This window comes from Lacerta agilis, chromosome 3 (assembly GCF_009819535.1).
Source record: "Lacerta agilis isolate rLacAgi1 chromosome 3, rLacAgi1.pri, whole genome shotgun sequence".
In the NCBI taxonomy this organism is placed as follows: Eukaryota; Metazoa; Chordata; class Lepidosauria; order Squamata; family Lacertidae; genus Lacerta; species Lacerta agilis.
Window position 1 is genome coordinate 60,332,875 of NC_046314.1, and position 24,278 is coordinate 60,357,152.

Below are 24,278 nucleotides of genomic sequence, written 5' to 3' on the forward strand. Positions count from 1 at the left end.
AGAGGAACAGAGAGTGCTGTCTTTGCTGGTTTTGCAAGAGGTTTACTAAAGAGAAGGCACTTGAGAACTCGTGGCTGCTTCCTCTAATACATTCCTTGGAATTAGTATATCTTTGCTTTTCAGCTGTTCTTGAGAAACTGCAGAAACCCCACGTACCCAAGAGGCCACCAATTGCACTCATTTCTAGAAAAACTTTTTTAAAAAAGTCTTATGGTCACATTTCTAGTTTTCTAGTTCCACACTTTTCTGAGAAATAGTCTCAAAAAGCTTATTTTTTAAGGTTTTATGCACACGGTATTGTCTCATTGCAGCAGAGCAAGACCCAAAGTCACAGCAGGATCATTCATAGCTGACTAGCAGCCTTGAAAATGTTCCATGAATTAAGCTAAGTGTTGTAAAAAAATGAAGACTCCCTCATTTCTGCTACAGAAGGTTCCATATATTACAGAATATGGCTGTCACTTCCCTGTTCTAATCTAACTCATGTCACCTTTGGGACATTCATATTATTCCATATTCTCTCTATCTCTCTCTCTCTCTCATTTGTAAGAGCCAAATTTAATCCAGAGTTTTTCCACACTTATTTACTAGGCAGGTATAACTAGCCCAACATCATCTTCTAAGGGCCCATTCAAGTGGCTTGTCATTGTGGTTGTGGCAAGTTCTCGCGGGATTACATATAAAGGTGATTTGTTGCTGTGGCCGCTGTTCCTGCTTGCCTGAGTACTTGTACAAAGTGCTGAATAGTCCATTCATAAAGGAGGCCTCCCTGCCACCACCACAGCAGCCGTTCGTACTCCTGACAATCTGCAAGAGTCAGAAAGCTCTGCAGTATGGCTGAGCTGGAGCTTGGTTCCTTCCCCTGTCCTTACATCTGGTTTCAATATTTCTTGCCTTAATTTTCAACACTGACTCTTCTTGTTTGGCCCTGGACCTGGGCTAGTAATTGGAAATCATCAGGAAGACACTTGGAAGAAGTGCTAGGGAAAATGCTTACTTTTTATGAAGGATGTGTCCCAAACTGGTTACATAATATTTAATTTCAGCTTCAATACAGTGGGTTTTTCTTTTAATCTCATTATCCTACTGCATTCAAATCCTTTGCTTCTGTCTGATAAATGAACGAAACTCTGTACCCCAAATCCTCATCCCTAACTCAAAGCTCAAGGATAATGGTAAAATTTGAAAAACAGATTACAATTAAGTTGTTTGAGGGTCCCTTCAGACTGGTTTTTATTGTGGGTGTATTCTGCATCATGTTCTTAATGCAGTAATAATCCATTAGTGGCGGATTGATTCTGCTTTAGTTTGTTTTGCAATGTTTCCTGTGTTTTTGCTGTCTGGAGAGGCTGTAGCAGGACACAGTAACTTTTTTTGGTACAAGAAGTTGCAGTTGCAGTTGGAAGTTATGGGGCAAGCACTGGCTAGAAGTGAAGCAGTGTGACCACCCCAAAACTTTTGCAGTGACAAAGTGGAATTGGAGGGTTGCCATATTTTGAAGAGCAACACATTTGCCAACTTCTACTTTTAACTATGACGACTCATTTTACATGCCCATGAAACAGAGGATGTGTCCTGGAAAAAGAGGGCATATGGCAACCCTGCACAACCCCCTCAATAGCACCAGGAACAAAAAGCATCCTGAATGTGCAAGAACAAAGATGTCAGAGGGTTCCTTGATCTTTCCCACTGGAAATTACAATAACTAACAGAATACTAGTTTTGCATGGTTTGTTCTTCAAGTTTAGTCAACTAGTTTTGTTTTGCTTGACCTTCCTGGTTATTTTTATTCTTAATTTCATGACTATTTCTCTTAGCAACCCTTCTATTATATATATGATTTATTTATATTATTTTGTTTCTAGTAGAAATGCAGCCTTAGACCAAAAATTTAGGACATGATCCAGTCAAAAATTAAGCACTAATAAGTCCATTGGTTTCAACTGGAAAGAATTAACAGTGCAATCCTGTGCACGTCTACTCAGAGGTACTGTAAGTCACATTGGGCTTATCCCCAAGTAAATGGTTATAGGACTGCAGCTTTAAGAACATCCAAATGCTTCCACATAAATTAATTGGATGAAAAGGTCATTCTCTTTGGTCGGACTGTGATTTTGTGCACATGGCAGGATTCTTATTGTTTAATGGTTTTTTTTTCAAGATTTGTACATTCTGTAGCTTATAGAATGGGGCACCTGGGGATTTCCAGTTCTATTCCACATTGCTACAAATGAGCCCTTTGGGGCTGGCCTACAAACCATTTCTTGTGGGACAAGAGTCAGACCATTGGCGAACCTACCTCAGTTTTGTCTATACTGACTGGCAGTGGTTTCAAGCAAGGGCATTCCCAGGCCTACCTGGGGATATTGGGGATTGAACCTGAGGCCTTCTGTATCAAAGCAGATCTCACTGATACACCCTTGATATACCACTGAGCTACAGCCTACCCGTGTTGTTTTGTATGAATAGTATGAATATACAGTATCGTAGTAGAAATATCATAGTTCAATAGTATAAGTGTGCTGAATTTCAAACATTCAGCTTTAAACCTGTGCGATACATAAATCCTGCTGGCATCTCTCACCATAACTTCATACAGTAACAGGTGTGGTCTGCCATAGTAAAAAAAAATAAAAAATAAAAAAATTCCTTCCAGTAGCACCTTAGACACCAACTAAGTTTGTTCTTGGTATGAGCTTTCGTGTGCATGCACACTTCTTCAGATTTCTTGGTCTACAAAAATATCTGCAATGTCTCTTTTTTTCCAAGTTACATTTTCTACAGTTTCATTTGTTGAGACATTAGTGTTACATTAGGAAGAAAAGGGGGAAAGAGGTGGAGGGGGGGCATGGTGAGTGGGAGTGGGGAATTATTTAAGTGACAATGGGCTTCCATTTTCCTGCCAAAGTAATGGATAAGCAAAGAAGAAGTGAAAAGTCAATATAGTCTGTAGACGTTAGACTGGAACCAAGACAGACCTGGGTTCAAAGCCATAAGGCTCACTGCATTGTTGGATGAGTCATTCTTTCTCCTTCTTTCCTACTTTCTCAAGGTTATTATGGAGATGTAAGAGGATAAAATACCCAGCCCTGAGTGGGAGATGAGAATTCTAATGTAATGTCAACTTTCCTGAAACATGTGGGCTCCAGCCCAAGATATTTTGTTTCCTCTTCAGCTGCTGGGGAACCATGGAGCAAAATTCACTTAATACAAACCTGGTTATTCTTCCTGAATTGAACTCTGTTGTGCATCTGAAACTAATTTGCAATTCAAAATCAAGATGCTTTATAGCATTCCTACTTCCTTGTGCATATAATGGGAGCGAGTGCTTCTACTGGCTTCAATTCCAATAACTCTGGCAAGACTGGCTTGGGAACAACTGCATTCATGGTGATATTCTAGTTAGGTGATAATGTCTTCTCCATTTGGATTATCATGTCTAAAAGTATCTGACGAAGGTGGAGATAAAGATTCTTCTATTGTTCTGGAACAAGCTCCCCACATCAACAGATCCCACAGATCTGTGATTTGCATTTTTGTCCACACTTTTCACTTCTGTGTCTCTCTCTATTTAGTCACCTAAAATAGGCAAAAATAATAAGATCTCTGCCCTGATCTAAATTTCCATAGGGAGGGAGAAAACAAAAGATGAATATAAGGAAATGCATTCATATCTGCTTTGGGTTCATCTCAGTGGCATGAGGAACAAATATAATGGCCATTATAATGGGAGCACATGTCGCTTTGTTAAAACCTCTGCATGCCACAGCTATTATCATAGAACAGGTACTTCATGTACCACATCTATTTTCCATACCAAATGCAAGCAAAATTTTTGCAGAGGTAGTTTTTTTTTAATAAAAAAAAATCCCAGTTTGCATGGAGGCAACTTCCACATGAAGCTATTTCAATTAAAAATTTAATGTGTCCCAAACACAATAAACCCATTTCTTTTCACCCTCATAGTAGCAACTGAAGTAGCTATGCAGAGTTTGTTGAGCCATTAATCCTGGGCTGAACTTAACATCTGATAGTGTCAAAAGGCAGTAACTGTTTAGGAGACACAGGGTAGGGTAAATAACTGGGCAAGGCAAGCACAGAGGATAAGAGGTGCTTCCTTTTCCCAAGACAGTAGAGCCAAAAATGTCTTGCACTGCCTCTAAACCCCAGAAATGGTTTGTATAGGTGGATGTAGGGCCAGTGTGGCACAGAAAATCTGAAGGAGAATCTCTGCTTCATCTGAGCAGTCTGTTGGGGTCACCTCTGTAAAATGGAACATGCAAGAGTGAAGAAGCTTGGGCTGGGTAGCAGAATGAGTCAAGGAGAAGATGGTGGTCCTTCTCTAGAGGGAAAACTTGGTATAGTCTGAATATATATTTTGCGGCCCTAAGAAGAACTCATTTGCCTGTATGTCATACCCTGAGACAGGACACCAAAGTTGACTCATGGGATAAAGAATCTGCTGATTTGGCAGCAAGGCAACACTGGTAACCCTGGTCTCCATACATCATAGAAAGCCATGCAGATGTCAATGATATTATTCTTCAAGTGAATTTACAGAAACTTTCTTTCCCAGATGTCATGCCTATGCTCCAGTTTTCGTTTATGTATCCCCTATCCATTCCAGACAGAAATGAAATATCCTTTGGTTAGTGAATTTCAGTGGGAAATGCAACAACGAGGATTCTCTGAAGACAAAAGTGAAGGATGGCTTGTTTTGAAGTGGTTTTTGTTCCAGGACTTTGGTTTCTTCTGTTCATTTTGGATTTGTTTAGGCTTCTTTGTGTCTCAAGGCTTATTTAATTTTCATATATATATATATATATATATATATATATATATATATATATATATATATTCATTCCCTACTTTTAATGAAATTTCCAAACCTGTTTGTTGCAACCTGGGGCCTTCTTCCATGGGAACTTTAAATTGCTTTCTCTCCCCCCACCTTAAAAAAAATCCATGAACTTTAAATTGCTTCCTAGTTACTATTTTTTTTTTTGTAGATACTAATTTTGTATCTGGATAATTTTTTCCCTAAATATCCCCAAAAAGCGCTAGGGAGAAAGCTTCAATATTTGAAAGAAGTTTCAATATTTCAAACAGAACTTTTGTGAGCTGCCTATTTGTGGAATTCCCATGCCATCAATAACAACAAAGGCTTGGGAAGCCATTCCCCCCACCTCACCTCACCTAAAAGAGCCAACAATTACTGCTTTCTGATTAAATGAGATCATTTTTACAGTGAGAACTTTTCAAAATAATGGTGTTAAAGTCTACTACAGCCCACCGAAATGAAGCAGTAAATGCCTTAACCAGCCACACAATGTCAGGAGAATATTACTGCCCAATGGCAAAGATTGCTTTGAAAAATGAACATCATTCTAAATAAATGAATCCAGCCTGCCACTTGCTACCAAATTTATTCCTGTTCTAGGGTCAGGACAACTCTTCTGGTTTTTTTTCAGTTTGATTTTTGGTACTTTTGGTCGAAGCATGTAAATATTATGTTTCCTACAGTAGGTGGCAGAGAAGTGCTGGTTCACCCCCCTACAATTTCTGAGTGACAGAAAGCTAGAGCATTCCACTCAGCCTGTCTACGGGCAGAATTCCCACTTGTTCATCTCGTGTCCATCAGGAGAAAATCTGAAACCCTGCAGGGATTCCCCCATTGCTTTAACATTTTGTGCATTCTGCTCTCAGCTTTCCACTCTGGCTTAATAATAATAATAATAATAATAATAATAATTTATTTGTAGCCCACCCATCTGGCTGGGTTTCCCCAGCCACTCTGGGTGGCTTCCAACAGAGATTAAAATACATGAAAATATCACATGCCTGATTTGGGTCTCCTCAGTTGCCACCCATGCATTTCCATTATTGAAATGGATCCGGTAGCAGCACCACAATCCCCCACTCGTTTCTTTTAGGTTTGCAGGGACCCATGCAGAAAACAAAGGGCATCTAGGGTCTGTTCCTCACCAGATTTAGTATTGATGCATTTCTAATGCTGCTCATTTATGGCGCTTCTCAAGTTGCCTACTTAAATTATTTACACTATAAAATAATTACCTGCTATAAAATAATCATGAAAGGGAAATGAACTCCTAAAACCTGGCAAGACAATTTGCACACTGGGTGTGGTGTCACATTATTGTAACATTTGATGTAGCATCCTGTGATGGCCTGTTTGAAAAATGAAGTGCTCTTGGATATTTGTCTCCCATCCTTCCTCCAAGGAGCTCAGGCTGGCGTCTATGGTCTATCTCAAGGGTTCCCAAACTATAGTCCACAGACGACTAATGCTCCATGTCTCTTATACTGTGTTTTATATGGCATTCTACGTAATTTAAATTGTAATACGATATATGGAATAAAAGGAGCAATGCAAATAAAGTTTAAAAAAATATACAGCATCTAGCACAGCAGATTCCAATGCTGGAAAAGGCAGAAAAAACCATTAAGTGGCCTGCCAAAACTCTCTGCAATTTTCAAGTGGTCCAGGTTGGGGGCGGGGGCATTTGGGAATGTCTGGTCTAATTCAATGGCTTATTCAAAAGTTTATCCTAGCCACATGAATGACAACTCCCATCACGCCTGGCCATTGGCATTTTCTTCTGGGGAGAGGCATGGTTGCACCTCAATTCTCATGATCCCAAGTGGGCTTTTATTCGAGCACATCATGCCTTCTTTTCATATTATCAACTCACTGATCCTTGCTTCCCTCTTTTAGCATACATCACAATATTTTCAGGTTGGACCCTTTTACAGTATTACAAATTCAACTGCCTGCTTCTGGGGCAAGGATATTTGCCTCCCCCCAGTTTCTTTTATTTTTCACATTTGTCCTGAAGATGCCTGTTGGATACGAAATGTTGGGCCAAGTCATGTTTTCTTTCTATTCAAGCAGCCCAGTACACTTACCACTGAATCTGAGACCACTTCCATTCCAGATACTTTGAAAACCAGTCACCAGATCAGTGTCCCTTTGCACACTCATCTGCTTCATTCATCTCACCACCTTGTGGAGGCTCCACCAAGAGATACATATCCTTACCAAAAGGGAAACGTTCTGAGTAGCTTCACAACCGCATTGACAAGGTCAAGCATGGACTCATAATTCATGAATGTACGTATCTAGTTCTTGATCAGATCCAATGAGCTATAAAGCAGTAAAGTGCTTTTTGTCTATAGCTGTGATTTAAGGCAAGTCCTTAAGAAAACACCATCTGTAGTAGTGCTATGGAAAAATAAGTGTTTCACACTCCATTATATAACTTAGTTTCATATTGCATGAAGCTCAGTCCATAATAACGGTTGGAAAGACATACCCCGAAGGGCAGAAAGGCAAGGCAATTTAGAAAGGATTCTTACCAAATCAGATAAATATATCTAATAAAACTAAAAGTACAGAGTGCATTTTGTTCTCTGCAATACCAGCTGATGTTGGTCTAAATATAGCCCATCTGGCATAAATGGGTTACATGATGTTGTGTGGTGCTATAAAGTTTTAATAGATGCTTATTTGATTAGACCAAGATCATTCATTCGTAACTCAACTACTTGTGAGTCTTGAGCAATGTGGTTGGTTTGTACTTGGGGCCATTAGAAGTTTTTTATTACACCCCATGCCATTATATAGCCTTCCTAATAGTTCCTCCTGCTGCCCCCATTGGCCACCTGCACTCTCAGAAGGATTAAATGAATGGCACGTATAAAAACGGCAGCCTCCATTTTATATTATATTCAAGGCTACGCAGTAGAAACAATCAAAAGGCTTAACATTTTCTTATATGCTCCAGAGAGCAAGATAAATGTAACATGTCAACAAGACACACCACCTGTGCCCCAGTTCACGCTTTAAAATATGTGTGTGCAGCTAAACTGACAAGTAAAATAAAACCACCCAGTATGTGGGACTTTCCAAACAACCAACAGGATAGTTCTGTTTTTGCAGGCTGTGGGTGACTCTGCCAATCTGACATTTTGCATCAGGCTAATTGCATATAAAACAATGTCACATGCTGTTGTTTTGCTTTGTTAAGTGTTTTATAGATTGTAATTGTTGCATTGATGACTTGTTAATTATTCTGCATGATTTATGCTGCATTTGTGATGTTCTATTATGTTTTATCCTGTTGTTGTTGTTATTTATTGCTTTGGGATTAATTTGACTGAGAAGTGGCATAGAAATAAAACCAATCAATCAATCTCTCATACACGCACTCACACCCCTCACATGATTCGGGTTTCATACAAGACTAATTTCCTTCACGGATAATATGCCTGGGTAGAAGACTGCACATGTACATATAATCATTATGTGATGAGCACACACATGCCTGCTCTGTCATGCCTACGTGTATCATGAAGTCGCTAATGGCAGGCACTTCCCATGCTGTATGCATGTAATCAATGAGAAACTCATGCTCTTAACACTCCTCATGTGTTTTCTGCTTGAAAAGCAGTTTTCTGCTTTGATGCAGAATCCATTTGGTACAGTCATATTGTAGGCTGTAGTCCTAAGTCCTGGAATGGCTTCTGTCATCCCAACAGAATTTCCCCACCCACAAGGAGAAACCACAAGAGGAAGCTGGCACAGGCCAACACTAAGTGCTGCCTGGAACTCCAGACTGCAACAGTTTACTGATTCATTTGACAATTACCAAAAGGGGCCAGAACTATCAAACCAGTCAGAGCTGGAGATAGGCAATCCTAGCCACTCAAGCCACCTGGACCTCAAATGACAATGTTGGATACAGAAGTAGCCCCAGCAACAAATCTTCTTTCAGGGGAATGCAACCCCATCCAGAACAGGCCATCTTCCCACCTCCTGCTATCAAGAACTTGGAACAACTTAAACAGCTCTGTCCTTTCAGGATTCAGTTTTGATTTGTTGGCCCACATCCAGCCAATCACTGCCTCCAAACACCTGTCTTCTACTACAGCCATCCCTCCTGATTCAGATGGAACAGAGAAATAGATATGGGTGTTATCCACATATTGATGATACTTCACTCCAAAGATGGCTATTTTTTCTCCTGCTAGTGTAAGTACTGTGTTCTGCTAGGGTAAGGGAATCTTTGAACATTTCTACCATATCCTACCATTACTTTCTTGGGTTCCATGATCACTGCAGATGGTGACAGCAGTCACGAAATGAAAAGACGCCTGCTTCTTGGGAGGAAAGCAATGACAAACCTAGACAGCATCTTAAAAAGCAGAGACATCACCTTGCTGACAAAGGTTCGTATAGTTAAAGCTATGGTTTTCCCAGTAGTAATGTATGGAAGTGAGAGCTGGACCATAAAGAAGACTAATCGCCGAAGAATTGATGCTTTTGAATTCTGGCGCTGGAGGAGACTCTTGAGAGTCCCATGGACTGCAAAAAAGATCAAACTTATCCATCCTTAAATAAATCAGCCCTGAGTGCTCACTGGAAGGACAGATCCTGAAGTTGAGGCTCCAGTACTTTGGCCACCTCATGAGAAGAGAAGAATCCCTAGAAAAGACCCTGATGTTGGGAAAGATGGAGGGCACAAGGAGAAGGGGGTGACAGAGGATGAGATGGTTGGACAGTGTTATCGAAGCGACTAGCATGAGTTTGGCCAAACTACGGGAGGCAGTGAAAGATAGGCATCCCTGGCATGCTCTGGTCCATGGGGTCACAAACAGTCAGTCGATGGGGTCACGAAGAGTTGGACACAACTGAATGACTGAACAACAACACCATATCCAACAAACATAACAAGGATATGATTGCTTTGCTCACGCTCTGAAAAGTATCACATTTTATTGTGTGTTTAACTAAGTTGCAGTATACAAGCAGTATACAAATAACATAAATAAAGGTGTTCTCTATAGGCCAATTGGTGTATTGTTAGTGGCACAGAAACCCAGCCATGCCAATTTGCTGTGGTCAGCTAGCAACCATAGCCCACATTCTGATATAATGCTGGGTTGAAAGCCTCACTTGTTTAAAATAAGATGCATAGTTGTGAGAAGACTCATTGCTTTCGTATATAACACTGACAGAGTTTTATCTTCTTTGTTCTCACTGCAACAGCTCTTGGTCTATTAATATGCCACATGCGCAAAACATATAGTCTAGCACCATGAAGTGGGAAAAAGTGGTAATGAGGAGTATCTCAAACCTCAGGTTCTTCTGTAAGGCTCCAAACTAACTCTGAATAATCAGTAGCACAGTTGGGACTGCAAATTTTAAGAGGGTGGGTGGGGAAATCAGCCTAAATTAAGTAACTAACTCACTAACTCTCTCTCTCTCTCTCTCTCTCTCTCTCACACACACACACACACACACACACACACACACGGTGGCCCATAAGAAAAATGGCATGTCTGCTACCTCCTCCCACATCCCATAATTAAGACTGGGATTAGATGCAGACTCCAGGACTCCATCAACTCTCAACTATCTTGCCTGAAGTAGCATTCTAGAGAACTCAAAAGCTTGCACACTTGTTTGTAACATTTTGGTTGGCCTAATAAAGGTATTGCCCAAATATAGATTCTTAAAATTAAGAAATACCATGTTCTGAGTTAGTTCAAGCCAGCTAACTCAGCCAAGAACAGTTTAGGGCCATTTCAGCATGTAGGTGTGACCATTTTTTTGCAATCATCCACACATGGCTTTCATGTTACCCAGTTTTTTGTGTGTAGATCACTGCAAGTTACAATTACAGATGTATATATACAGTAAATATGCACCTTGAGTAGCTATGTCTGGTGTGGGTGAAGGTTCTTGAGATTATACTGGATATCAGCAGATCATACCAGCAAATTACACATGTTCACTGGCACCATAGGTGCCAGCTCCTGGGGGGCTGAGGCACTTTCACCCCAATTTTTGTTAGGGGGGCAGGCCCCCCTCAATGTTCAGAAGGCATTTGGCTCTGCCCCCTGGCTCCTCACAACATCATGTGTGTGGTGTCAGGTTATTAGAAGATGATGCCTCTGACTGACACAGTGTAGCTTCCTGAGCCATAATAAGCTCTGAACCAAAATATATGCATTTGTCATCTTACGTTATACTCACTTTCACCATGTCAGGAGAAGTATTGCAACAGTCACCCCTGGATCCCTGGAAATTAGCACCCTTCTTACTTGCGCATAAGCAGAATCAGACACAATCTGTGAATTCTGGTTTTGTATGCAAAGAGTATAAGAAATATCCGAGTAGAAGAAAAGGAGAGGGCTGACTTGTTTCTCTTCTTCATCTCTCTCTTATCCCGGAGAGGTTTCACATTATATTAGTGTTACCGAGGGTCCCCTCTGTACTCTCAGCAGCCAGTGCCTAGAAGCAAACCTGATGATAGTCAGTCTCTAAGAATGAGAATGGGAATCTTGTCACAAAGTGACAGTGTTAAGAGCCTTGAGCAGAGAGTCTGAAGTCAGCCAGCTGACAGCAGCAGTGACACCGGACGGCAGCTCTTTTCAACAAGACCCACCATTTCCAGCTGCCCCGAGGTTGGTGTTTCTCAAGGCAGCTCTCTGATCTGACTTTGACAGCATGTCTGGCTCAGCGTCCTTCATTGTACATCTTTCCCCATATGCAGAAGACAAAGACAGAGAAAAAAAGGAGAGATGGCTACACGGTCATTCTCACATAAGCCGGAGAGCTTATCTTCTGACATTACTGAATCTCAACAAGATGATAATGTTTCTGCGTCAGTCAGGGCACCATTCCATCGTCCATTTCTCACTCCTTGCTTTAACCTTGGGCATGAACACTACATGAGCTTTGTTGAGAGCTGAAATCACGTAATCTTCCTTACTGGTGGGGGTTGGAACTAGTTCTGTTATGAACAGATGGTCTACACAGAGATCTCTGCTTGTGCTATAAGGGACTGCCTTTCAAAAACAGACCAGAAACTTGCATGGGTTCAAAATGCAGAGGCCGAAGTTTGGTTCTCATTACTCAGAACACATAACTCTGTTTCTGTGTCAATTTCACTGTCTATTGGTTTCTGAGCCCAGCAGAAAGTACTGGTCTTGGCATTTAAAGCCCTAAATAGTCCAAGACCCAATTACCCAATTGAGGACCATTTTCTCTTATATAGTTCTCCCATAGAGGCCTTGCTCTCCATGCCATTGTCTCAGGCCCTTTAATGAGTGAACATGAGTCATGAGTCCTTTCTATTAGCAGCTTTGTGGATGTAGAAAGAGTGAGGAGACCTGTCAGGAATTTATTTATTTTGTTGTTGGTTTGTTTGTTTGTTTGTTTGTTTAGAACAGCGATTAAAAACTTCTTTAGCAACAGAGATTTGATGTTTGATTGTATTCCTTCTCAGCTCCAGCATTTTAGACTGCTGCTTTTGTTCAATATAATAGTTTGTTATTGCATTGGCTTTGGCTTTTGGGGGGTACCCACAGATGGTCAGTATTTTGCACATACCAGAACTTTAGGTCTGCACAATTAAAAGTGGTGTAAAGCACTCTGTCACACAGAGCACAACAAATCCACTAAAAAAGAAAAAAAGAAAAGAAACAAAAAAATGCCTTTTGCACTTTGGAAAGTGACTGAAAAATGCATTTAAAGTTGTGGATTTAATAGAAGTTAATGGGAAGATGTGTAAACATGAGCAAAATCAGGATGAATTTAGGCTGAATTCTCATTATCATATACTGGTCCAATAAACAAAACCAGAACAAATGATCTGTAAAGCCCAGGCACAGTTTAACCACTGCGTTAGTTTTGTGCGAGCAAATCAGAATGAGGGTTGAAGAAACAGGTCATCTGGGGGAGCCCTTGATATGCACCTCTGCTTTGTTTGAATTACTTATTTCATCTAGTTTCTCTGAGTGCCATGACACTGCAATCAGGTACTTGTAGGGCTGCCTTACATGGTCCAAACATTTGAGTTGGGCAGCATGGATGTTAACTGGGACCAGTCAATACAATCATATTATGCCAGGCTTCCACTATTTAGATATATATCTATATATTGCACCAGTCCATTAGGATTCAACAACATCTGGAAAGCCACAGATGTTGCATCCCTGATATAAGCACATAGTACCTCACCTGGTTCAGAGGCATTTTTATTTTGGGGGGTATACAGTGGTACCTTGAGTTACAAACGCCTCAGGTTACAAACACTTCAGGTTACAAACTCCGCTAACCTGGAAGAGTTACCTCGAGTTGAGAACTTTGCCCCACGATGAGAACGAAAATCGTGTGCCGGTGGTGCAGTGGTAGCAAGAGGCCCCATTAGCAAAAGCACGCCTCTAATTAGGAAGTTTCAGGTTAAGAATGGACCTCCGGAATTAATTAAGTTCGTAACTAGAGGTACCACTGTACATGAAAAGCAGGTAGCAGCATTTAGTCGCAATTACATGCTTTAAGATTTTCCAAGTTAAATCAGTGCAAGTTAATTGCATGCTTAATTATCCTGTGATACTTTTTATTGCATAGGATTGCAAACAAGATTTGTTTTCTCTGTTTTTGTTGTTTAAGCACTTTAATCCTACCTGTCCCAATATTTAAAAATAATAAAAACATAACCCCCCCCCCAGCATGGCCAATGATTAAGGATGCTTGGAACTGTAGTCCAGCAACATTGCTTGTTTTGCAAGCTATTTTTAATCTGTAATTTATTAAAATATTCTTTTTATTATATTGTATAAATGGCCTTAAGAAAGTTTTTATAGGGTAGGATATAAATCCTGAAATAAATCGTGTCCGCCCTAAAAGAGGGGACATATTGTGGTGAGACTTGGAAACCGACACCCTGTGTTGTGGGTGGGTTCGGTTGGTCAGCCACAACACCGAATTGGAAGGTCCCTTGATGCGGGGTTCAATCTGGCCAATGGAGCGCAGTCTAAGTGTATTGAGGGACCTACTGTATAAGTGCCCATGCATGTGTGCCAGAGCTTCCTCTTTCGGTGCGTGCATCGGAATACCTGCCCACCTCTCCCTACTTTTAGGGCTTGTGCGCTTGACCTTGCTATGCCGTCATGTGTCGTCTGTCGTTGGGACAGGGGCACGACAGGAATTTTCCCCACTTGGCTGATTGACTGTTGCCATTTGGGTTTCACCTGCCATGTAGCAAATTGTCACAATTTGTAAGGTTGCGGATAGGCTCTGGTTCAGGTGATAGGGATGGGAGAACGCTCTCGCCATCACTATGTGAAGGGTATTCCATTAAAGGAATCCAGGGATTTGATGGTCCCCTGAGAGGGGATTGTGCCCGTGCCTGAGTCCAGGGGGACATTTGGGTGACGGAGATATTCTATTCCCGGCTTTCCGCTTATCCAGGTGTTCACCCTTGGCTGACCTATGCTGGAACCCTGGGTCAGCGCTACCTGCGGAGCAGGGAGCTAGTTGAACCAGAGCCTATGCAACCACTCACTTGCTGTAATCAATAAAGTTGTGGCCTAAATTCTGCCAAAAACCAAACATAATACTTGAGTCATGTGTGAAATATTTATGGGGAGGTTTCTGGATCCGAACATGCAAAGAAATACTACAACAGCATAATTCCAAAGTGCTTAGTTTGAGCTGAATTATGTCCATGCTTCCTAACAATACTACTGAGTAGAATGGGATTCCCTCCTTTTCCCAAAATGGCCATACTATATCATTATCCTCTTCTTGTTTTCTTACAGAATGTAACTGTGTCTTACCAGTTCAATGAACATTAAGGGACTGGAAATTAGAATGTCACGTACATAATGGAATACACTGAAGAAAAACAGTGAAATGGGTTGAGAGATGTGAAAACAGCAGCCCACACACTCTCAAAATTGTCTAGCAACAGGGATATTAATAACTGCTCTCAGCCATTCTAGAATATTCTTCTGTGGCTCTTGCTATCACCTACTCAGTTTCACTTTGTAAGAGAGATACCGTTCTTTTCTTGGGTCAGAATATTTCGGTCTCTTCTAATTCTTATTTAAACCCCACCGCCACCTTCCAAAAATGAGGTCATGTCACAAAGTATCAATCATGCCACAATGTCCAAACCAGAATGCCAGGTACCTCTTTACACACCCCATAAGAAAGCAGTGATGTCCTTCCTGCTTTGCTACAGAAATGAAGATTCAAAACAAACACAAAATAATAGCTTCAAACCAACCTCCCACTATGTAATGCTTTACATATGCTTTGGATCGCAGCTCCCATCAGCTATGCTAGTTGGGGCTGATGAGGCATCACTCATGGGCACACGAAACAGCCTACCAGAAAAAAGAAATGTATATACATCATAGGCACATCAGTGCTTAGTCAATAAGTAGTGCAATGCAAGTGGTTCAAAGCAGGGCAATGCCTGCAAATCTGGCATCAAAGTGGTGAAACAAGCTAGAAAAGCAGTAAAGGGCAAGGTAAGAATTCATCATGTGAAAGGTTGAACTGGATGAATCCCAAAATGGAATTAAGACTGCCGGAAGAAATATCAACAACCTCAGATATGTTGGTGACACAACCTTGATGGCAGAAAGTGAGGAGGAATTAAAGAACCTTTTAATGAGGGTGAAAGAGGAGAGCACAAAATATGGTCTGAAGCTCAACATAAAAAAACTAAGATAATGACCACTGGTCCCATCACCTCCTGGCAAATAGAAGGGGAAGAAATGGAGGCAGTGAGAAATTTTACTTTCTTGGATTCCATGATCACTGCAGATGGTGACAGTAGTCACAAAATTAAAAGACACCTGCTTCGTGGGAGAAAAGCAATGACAAACCTAGACAGCATCTTAAAAAGCAGAGACATCACCTTGCCGACAAAGGTCCGTATAGTTAAAGCTATGGTTTTCCCAGTAGTAATGTATGGAAGTGAGAGCTGGACCATAAAGAAGGCTGATCGCCGTAGAATTGATGCTTTTGAATTATGGTGCTGGAGGAGACTCTTGAGAATCCCATGGACTGCAAGAAGATCAAACCTATCCATTCTGAAGGAAATCAACCCTGAGTGCTCACTGGAAGGACAGATCCTGAAGCTGAGGCTCCAATACTTTGGCTACCTCATGAGAAGAGAAGTCTCCCTGGAAAATACACTGATGTTGGGAAAGATGGAGGGCACAAGGAGAAGGGGACAACAGAGGACGAGATGGTTGGACAGTGTTCTCAAAGCTACCAACATGAGTCTGACCAAACTGCAGGGGGCAGTGGAAGACAGGAGTGCCTGGCGTGCTCTGGTCCATGGGGTCACGAAGAGTCGGACAAGACTAAACAACAAAAAAGCAAACTTTGCAGAAGTGGAGAGGCATGGCACCTTTGGGTGTAGGACCACACTGTGTAAATTAGGATCAAAAACATGGAATTGACTGAGAAATCATGGGGAGATAAAACACAACAAAATTTTGGGATGATTTTAGTACTCCTTGGTGCCAGAGCACCCACATTCTCAATCCACATTCTTTGATCTAACAAAAAAAAGACAATGGAATTTCTTAGGCAGTTTGTGGGCTATAAAAAGACCTCTGTGCATTGCAAGTTGCCAGGCATATGTTGCCCACCTGAGAGAGTGAGTGCTTAAGGTTGCAGTGGGTTTATATACTTCAGAGTTAAGCTATGCAAGGAGATTCACAATACCTGGAAAAAGAAGTCCTTTGGCTGAATGCAGGGCTATAACAAAATGAAAATGGGCATTTCTATAGCTCCTTTTATCCAGAGATATCCCTCTAGTGCTCTTGAAACCATTAAGATAAATGTAAAAAAGGGAAAGAAACCCTGAAGCACATGATGCTGACAAAATGAAAAGCTATGTAGTTTTCTATTTAGCCAGAAATAACCTCCTTTTTAAAATGACTCCTTTTCAAAACCAATGTCAGATTCTCTGTTGATGTGCGTACACAGGAATTGAGCCATTAAAATGCATGAGCCTGCCCCAGTTTCGAAGAGGAGAGATTTGGGATCTTGATGGCTGTGCAATACTGGCTATAGGAATGAACCCACATGTTGGAAAAGCTACCACTGAATTTCAAATAGATCTTAGAAAATAGTAAATGCTCGACCCTGGCTGTCAAATCAAGCAGTAATACTCAAATATGAAGAATTAGACATCAAATATTATTACACATCAAATAGTGATAACAAATATCAGGTGTCAAATATCAAATACTGACAGTACAGTCAAATGTTAAATGATCACCATAGTCTATTCCTCCTGACAGCATGTCACAGTATGGAAAAATGGAGAGAAGCAAAAGTGAGGAAATACTAGGCTGAGACTAAGAGCCAGTAAGTGAAAAAATTAAGAATGGAATACTAATCTGAAGGTGAAAGATGTTACGTATGTATCATCCCTGCCCTGCAATGAGGCACATCCTTATTTCATGTGACCCCCATTTTTACTCCTTACTTGTTTTTTTCTTTCATGGGAACACAGAAACCTAGGAAGCTCCCTTCTATTGGTCCATCTAACTCAGTATTGTCTACACTGACTGGTAGCAGCTGCCAGGGGTTAAGGCAGGCTTGTATCCCAGGCCTACTTGGAGATTTGGAGATTGAGCCTAGGACATTCTGAGTGCAAGGTAGATGCTATGGCCCTTCTTTTTTTAACACTTTAAATCAGCCTTCCCCAATTTGGTGCCCTGCAGATGTTGCAGGACTACAATTCCCATAATCCCCCACTGCAGGCTGTATACTACGGGATGGGGGTTGATGGTTGGTATAGTCCAAAGATGCCTAAGGAAGGGCTGGGTTGTAGAAGGCTGCCATTCAGAGCACCCTAAGTAAGAGTGACTTCCTTCTGCCGTCTCTGTTATTTTCTGCTGTGTTTGTGACAGACAGTAGATGAGGGAATGACAACAGACAGACAAAAACATGGATGGAATTCTCTAACCAGGGAAGAAAAGGGTTGGCCTTAGGTACATCTTGCAGCTGTTTTACTCTGTCCTTTCACATGAGGAGATAAGATTTCCTAGAAATCTGGCTGATATGGAAGGCTCAGGAAGCACACGGTTGCTTTTTCTTATTGTTGCCATGCCTCTTGAAACAGAGCATTTCAGAAACTGCTCTTGAGCTTAATTTTTCATTTGTTAGTGTGCAGACCACCGTTCTGTACAGAAATCTTCAAGGCAGCGGACAGAGCATAAAATCAAGCTATTCTATGTACAGTACAGCCAAGTGTTCCCTTGTAGGCTTTATTCTGCTGTGCTTGTTACAGTGTGCCCAGAAGGGACGATTCTGCCACAGTGAGAGCTGGGAAAACTCTTGCTTTGTTTATGAAAGAAACTTTCTGACAATATTGCCAGCAGAGAAAGCGCTACTAGGATGGGTAAAATGCAGAGACATCTTTTTTTTCTGGCTTTAACATTGGAATTGAGATTTTTGTTATATCTGCATTCCATCCTTGGGAAGTCTTGCTTAAATCTTCTCCAGTCTGACCTTGGCATCGGCCTATTTGCTTCAGTTTATGAGTCTGGAAAGGTGGGAATGTTCTTGGGGTTTGCTCTCCTGTTCAGTGTCTGAAAGTCATGTGTATAGGGTTTATGAAAGGATCTTTGTCCTCCTAGGAATGCTTTCAGAAAGCCTCTTTCATAAGTTGCATGTGCATTGCATTCTCTCAGTAGCTACAGTACCAGAAACATGCAGCTGGTGTTTACTTTGGGGGCAAATCCCCCCATTGACACCAGTGGGGTTTTTCCTCTCAATGCAAAACCACCTTCTAGATGAGGGATTTCCTTCAGCACTTCAGCAGGGGAAGAAAGGGTTAAATTTCCCTTACACAGCTGACAGTGCTCCTGCTACTGGTCAGCCACTGCCATCCCCAGCTGATGCTAACAGCACCTTTCAAAACCTGCACCTTAAGATGCAAGTAGCATCGCATCAAATTTGACCGGAAGACATTGCACATGTGAAAATGCAACCTCCTTCTTAATTACAGTTTTGCTGTTTCTTTACGGTGACAGGCATCATCAATGTTTCTGGACTAGTGGGCACATTTTGAATTCTGAGGGAATGCTAGGGGTGCCAGTCACAAAATGGCTGCCATGGAGGGGGCGTGGCACAACACAAAATGGCTGCCACAGGGCGCATAGCATAACACAAAATCACAGAGAGACAACAACAACAACTAAGAGCCCTAGGCTTTCCATAGGAAATCAGCTATGTCCTGCTGGTCCTGACTATGGAGATCACTCTCTCACACACAAACATCAATGTTTTTGCTATCTAATAACAACAGGGAGAATTCCTTGGTACCAGGAAAAATATGAAAGGTAGCTGCACCAATCTCATTTCACAGAGATCACTCAGAGTGTATCTGCATTTTTTTTGCCTCATAACTTTCTTTCTATGAGGACTGGAGACTTGCTTTTTAAGAAAATGAAAGCTTACAGTTTGGGGCACCCACCCAGGGACCTTCAGAGGTGCTTTGTGCCTATGGACCTCAGGTTGGTGACCTCCATATGATATCAGGAGGAAAAGGATTCTAAGTGCATGAAGAAATATTCATTTGAGGCCCAACTGATTTTAGAATAATAGCAATTGTGAGGGACACAATAGATATGAGAAATAAATGGTAGTGGCGCCCGCCCTGTGGAACGCCCTCCCATCACAGGTCAGGGAAATAAACAACTACCTGACATTCAGAAAAAACCTGAAGGCAGCCCTTTTTAGGGAAGTTTTTAATGTTTGATATTTTTGTATTTGATTTCTGTTGGAAGCCGCCCAGAGTGGCTGGGGAAATCCAGCCAGATGGGCGGGGTACAAATAATAAATATTATTATTATTATAAATGGTAGTATACAACGTGTTATCAACATCTTATAGTAAGTAAATATGAAAGTAATTATAAAATTGTTTATAAGAGCTCTTGTTAAGCAAAAACTAGAAATATAAAACAATATACACTGAGGACAAAAGCGAATTAAAAACAGAACAAACATCTAAAGATAAAACAACCCCTAGATCGACACAAAAAACCCTAATTAATAAGGATTGCGATTTAAGCTAGAAAATCTTTCTCAAAAAATCTAAAAAATGATGTTCAGATTAATACAACCAAATATCTGTAAACCAGTGGTTATGAATAATGCTTACCAAGTGGAGAACTCCTGCTGCAGGAAGCACCGGAAGGCCAGAACCAGTTGCCTCAGGAAGAAACCTTTAACAGGTGCAATGATTAGAGTTAATGGGGGGAATGTTGAGAGTATTTTAACCCTTTAATGACTTAAAGGTACGGTACTTGAAGAGCTAAATGTATTTAAATGCCTGGGCATAGGTGGCAAAAAATGGGTTTTCTCCAATTTGACATTTGCTCTTAGTTACAGCTAAAGACCAGGTAAAAGAGCAGGGCAAGGGGGAAACTGCTCGTGGGAATTGTGGATGGGCCCTCAGGAGAAGGTGTGTGGCTCAGCTCAGCAATGCACATCTACCATACCATGCCATGTTATCAAGTGAGATACAATCCACTGCTACCACTATTGAGCTGAAATAGCGCTTAGGATCTGACAACTAAAGGCTGTGGAGTTTTATCACTGTATCCTTCATCTGAACACTCTGTGGCAACTTCTCGTCTGAAAGGATTTTTCTCTCTCCTAATTTTAAAGGATTAGTATACATGCTGGGGTCCGCGCCCCGCCCTCCAGGCCTGGAGGAACAAAGTGGGTAGCTCTTTTCTCCCACTCTCCTGCTACCTAAGCACAACTGTGCAGCTGTGACATTTCTCAATATAGGAAAATGTGATCCTTTCACTTTCCTTCGGGGATGAAGCAGACCTTTCAAACACAGAAAAACTCCTCCCTAGATGATGGACACACCTAAGAGGGTTTCAGGCTGAAGCACAAACTATGCCATCGCTTTCCACTGCACAATTTCATTATTTGCTCATTGTCTGGTTCCTCAATTCTGTGTTCAGTTTAACACTGTTGCTTTCAAGGGCTAATGCATACCTCTGTTTTGCTTTTGTTCAGGTAGGGCATCATGTCTTCCCACTCAAATATGCATGAGCTGCTCAGCTGGCACTCAAGTATATAAAGTAGCCTTCGCCAACCTGATGCCCTCCAGCTGTTTTGGACAGCAACTCCTAATGGCCCCATCCAGCTTGGTAGGACTGACTGGTGGGAGCTGTAGCACAAAACTTCTGGAAAGCATCAGGTTGGTGAAAGTGTCTATAAAAGTTTGGCCATGCTGACTGGGGCAGGGACAGGCAATCAGATTGCCTCCTCACGTATAGGAGCTCTCAGCGTGTACATCTTTACCCCAAATGGCTTCTAGCCCTGTATACCTGAAGGAGCATCTCCACCTCCATCATTCAAAAAAAAAAAAAAAAGCCATGAATGTGCAGATTTAATCTGCTCCCCTCAACAGAGTTGTAGCTAGGGGGTGGTGAAGTGGGCCTCCGCCAGGGGTGCAGGCAATGCCCCCCCCCCGCAAAATTGGCTAAAAAATATGCCCATAAATATAAATATTGATTATTGCCTCATAAGAAACAGTTTTAAGTAGAGGGTGAATTGAATGGGTGGAGGGGGGGTGGAGGAGAGGCGGAAAGAAGAGCTAATTTGTTCGTGGCTAGGGGGCACAATCTGGATGGTTCTGCCAGGGGCACAAGATCACCTAGCTACGGCTCTGCCCCCAATAGTGTAAGGTTACCAGATGTTCCCATTTCCCGGGGACAGTCCCTGGATTTACTAATCAGTCCCCATACAAAATCCATTGAAGTTGAAAAGTGTCCCCATATTCATTGAAAAAAATCTGGTAACCTTACTGGGCTTAGCATCAGGAGTAATAATACTGATAGCTATTTAAGGACAGTTGCAACCATCTATCTTTCTTTCATAACTTGCTTTATTTTTCCTTTGCATCTGGTTCCATTTATGACTCATACTTCCCAAACATCCATATGTTGCTGCAGAAGGACTTCAGCTTTACTTGCTTCATAGTGAGTTGTAGCATTGGCTGCCAGCCAAATAAATGTAATAAAACCACCACCCCTCCCCCAATCCAAAATAAAAATGAAATCTCATTTGCAGTGAGAGTTAATTAGCAGCCTGTAAGCCATTTCAGCAACTTGTGTTGTGTTGTTGCCTGATATGCACCTTCCAACTCTGTTGTGGCATTTCATTAGCTACAATATGGAAAAGGTTGGCTGTACATTCCAAACCTTGGCTGCTAGAGTAAATTTTGGACAGTCACCCTGTGGGCTCTCTGGGTGTCACTTTTTGCATCACCTGTTCAGAGCACAGTGACGCTGATGAATCTTAACACTTGTCAAGAAGCTTGCGTACAAAGGACTTGGCATGACATTAAAAACACTCAGAATACAAGTGACTAAAAACATCATCACTACTGAAGTTTTAGAATCTGAAAGACGTGTGTGTGTGTGTGTGTGTGTGTCTCAGGGGGAAGAGTGGGGGAACATCATTTTCAAATTACTTTTTAAATGTGATGTTTTTCATTCCTATAATTTAGCAAAACCTTGCTAGATATTGTGGATGGTATTTCTATAGTCAAAATCACTCCTAGCATCATTTAAATAAAAATATATATTATTTATAGGGACGTGGGTGGCGCTGTGGGTTAAACCACAGAGCCTAGGGCTTGCTGATCAGAAGGTTGGCTGGAGGGGTGGAAAATCTCCTTCTCCCACCTCTCTGTGAATTACTCGGGTCATAAATTCTTGTAGTAGCATGGGGATAATGATTTCAGCAAGTGATTTCAGCTCTCTGACGTAGGCAGGAGACAGCTTCTTCGCGTAACATTCTTTATTCAGGCAAATAAGACTGGAGACTGAGGAGAGGGAAGCTACATTTATAGGGACAGAAGACTGGCTAGAAAGGATACATTTTGGAGGGAACAAACTAAAGCAATCACAAAGCTGCCTTTTGGTGGGAACCAATAAGACTGAGGATCCAAATGCAGCAACTTGAATGAACCAATAGTAGCTGTTCCTTCTGGAACAGAAAGACAGTTACTTTCCCCTAATGTGAATACAGACAATAGTAATACAGATATGAATGAATGAATTTATTTTACGGTCACAGACCAACTCACTAAATCAACAATACAAAAGTGATACATTAAAATTTGCACAGCAAATACCATACACGTATATGCACGTATACAGCAGCATCTAAAATATATAGATTAGAATCGGGGCATTTAAAATATTGCCTAAAAATTGCCATTTAGGGTTCTGTTCATAGCGATAACACCGCTTGTTCTCTGAGCCTCATGGCTGCTACACAGTATTTCGCTACTTTCAGGGTAAGCTCAGGGTCCCTGTCCTCCACAAGGCATTTAAGGCATAGGAATTCATTTAAAGGATTTTGCATGACTGGGGAAATACAGATATGATAACTGGAGTTAAGCGGGGGTGGTAGAAAGAGCAGTTCTAAGCGTGAATGGAAAGTAAAGGAACCCAGGAGACTTGAGTAAAGGATTGCAAATGGCAAGTGTCTGGAAGCATGAGCAAGAAGAGTTTGGTAGATACAGCAGGACTTATGGAAATTATGTTTAGCAGAAAAATGCGAAATTCCAGAACATACAATGAAATTTTTCTCGACCTTTTTGTTGATTCCTGGCCAGATGTCTATTTCTGAACATCTGCAGTGCTCCCAGGTATCACCCACCATTTTTTTGGTGCTGATGTCAAAAATTTGATGCATATAAAAAGAAAAACAAAAAGAGGCAGCAATGAGAGGCATGCCATTTGGAAATGCAGAGATATTTGTGCTGTGTTAGAATTTAGTATGCAAATCTTCAGTTTGGAAGACAGTTGGGACAATGTTTCTGCATCCCTCTGCTTGTGAAAACTTAATTGAACCCTTCGGGACAGTACTAGAAAAGCAAGAGTGTGTTTAGAAGTGGAATCCACTTGCTTAGGGTAGGTATTCAGATGTCGTCTTCTACAGATATTTTCACTTAGTGAGATGCTGGATGGATGATATCATAAAGACTGCACCAGATGTTTCTCTGGGAATGCAGAAAAAATATTGGAAGGGGCTAGAAATGTGTAGGCCTATCTTTTCTTCATGAGTGTTTGGAAGCCTGAATAGGTATTTTATTTATGAACCACTTATAGCAGGAAATCAGAAACACAATAGCAGGAAATCAGGATCACACCTCCCCTATAGACATGATGCACTAAGGCAAGAAAGAAAACTTTTCATTGAAACTGTTTACAGATATTTACTTTTTGAAAGCATAAGCCTTATTTTTTTTGTTACAGAATTGGAACATCCTTTTTGTTCATGTTTTATTTCTAGTTTGATGATGGATACTAAATGCAAACACTTTAAAAGTATCTGCATAGAGCTGAATAGCTTGCTGGGATGTCTGAATTGGGCCACTCTCCCACAGCTCCAGT

General features: G+C 41.3%; 1 long non-coding RNA gene across 2 annotated transcripts in view; it reads right to left on the reverse strand.

Annotated features, from left to right (window-relative positions):
- The window catches only part of LOC117043819, a 53,035-nt gene extending 32,977 nt beyond the window's left edge, over positions 1 to 20,058 (reverse strand). For both annotated transcript variants that reach the window (XR_004426237.1, XR_004426238.1), the window contains exon 1: positions 20,012 to 20,058. This is a non-coding gene — a long non-coding RNA (uncharacterized LOC117043819). The remainder of the gene's footprint in view (positions 1 to 20,011) is intronic.
- Positions 20,059 to 24,278: the final 4,220 nt, after the last annotated feature.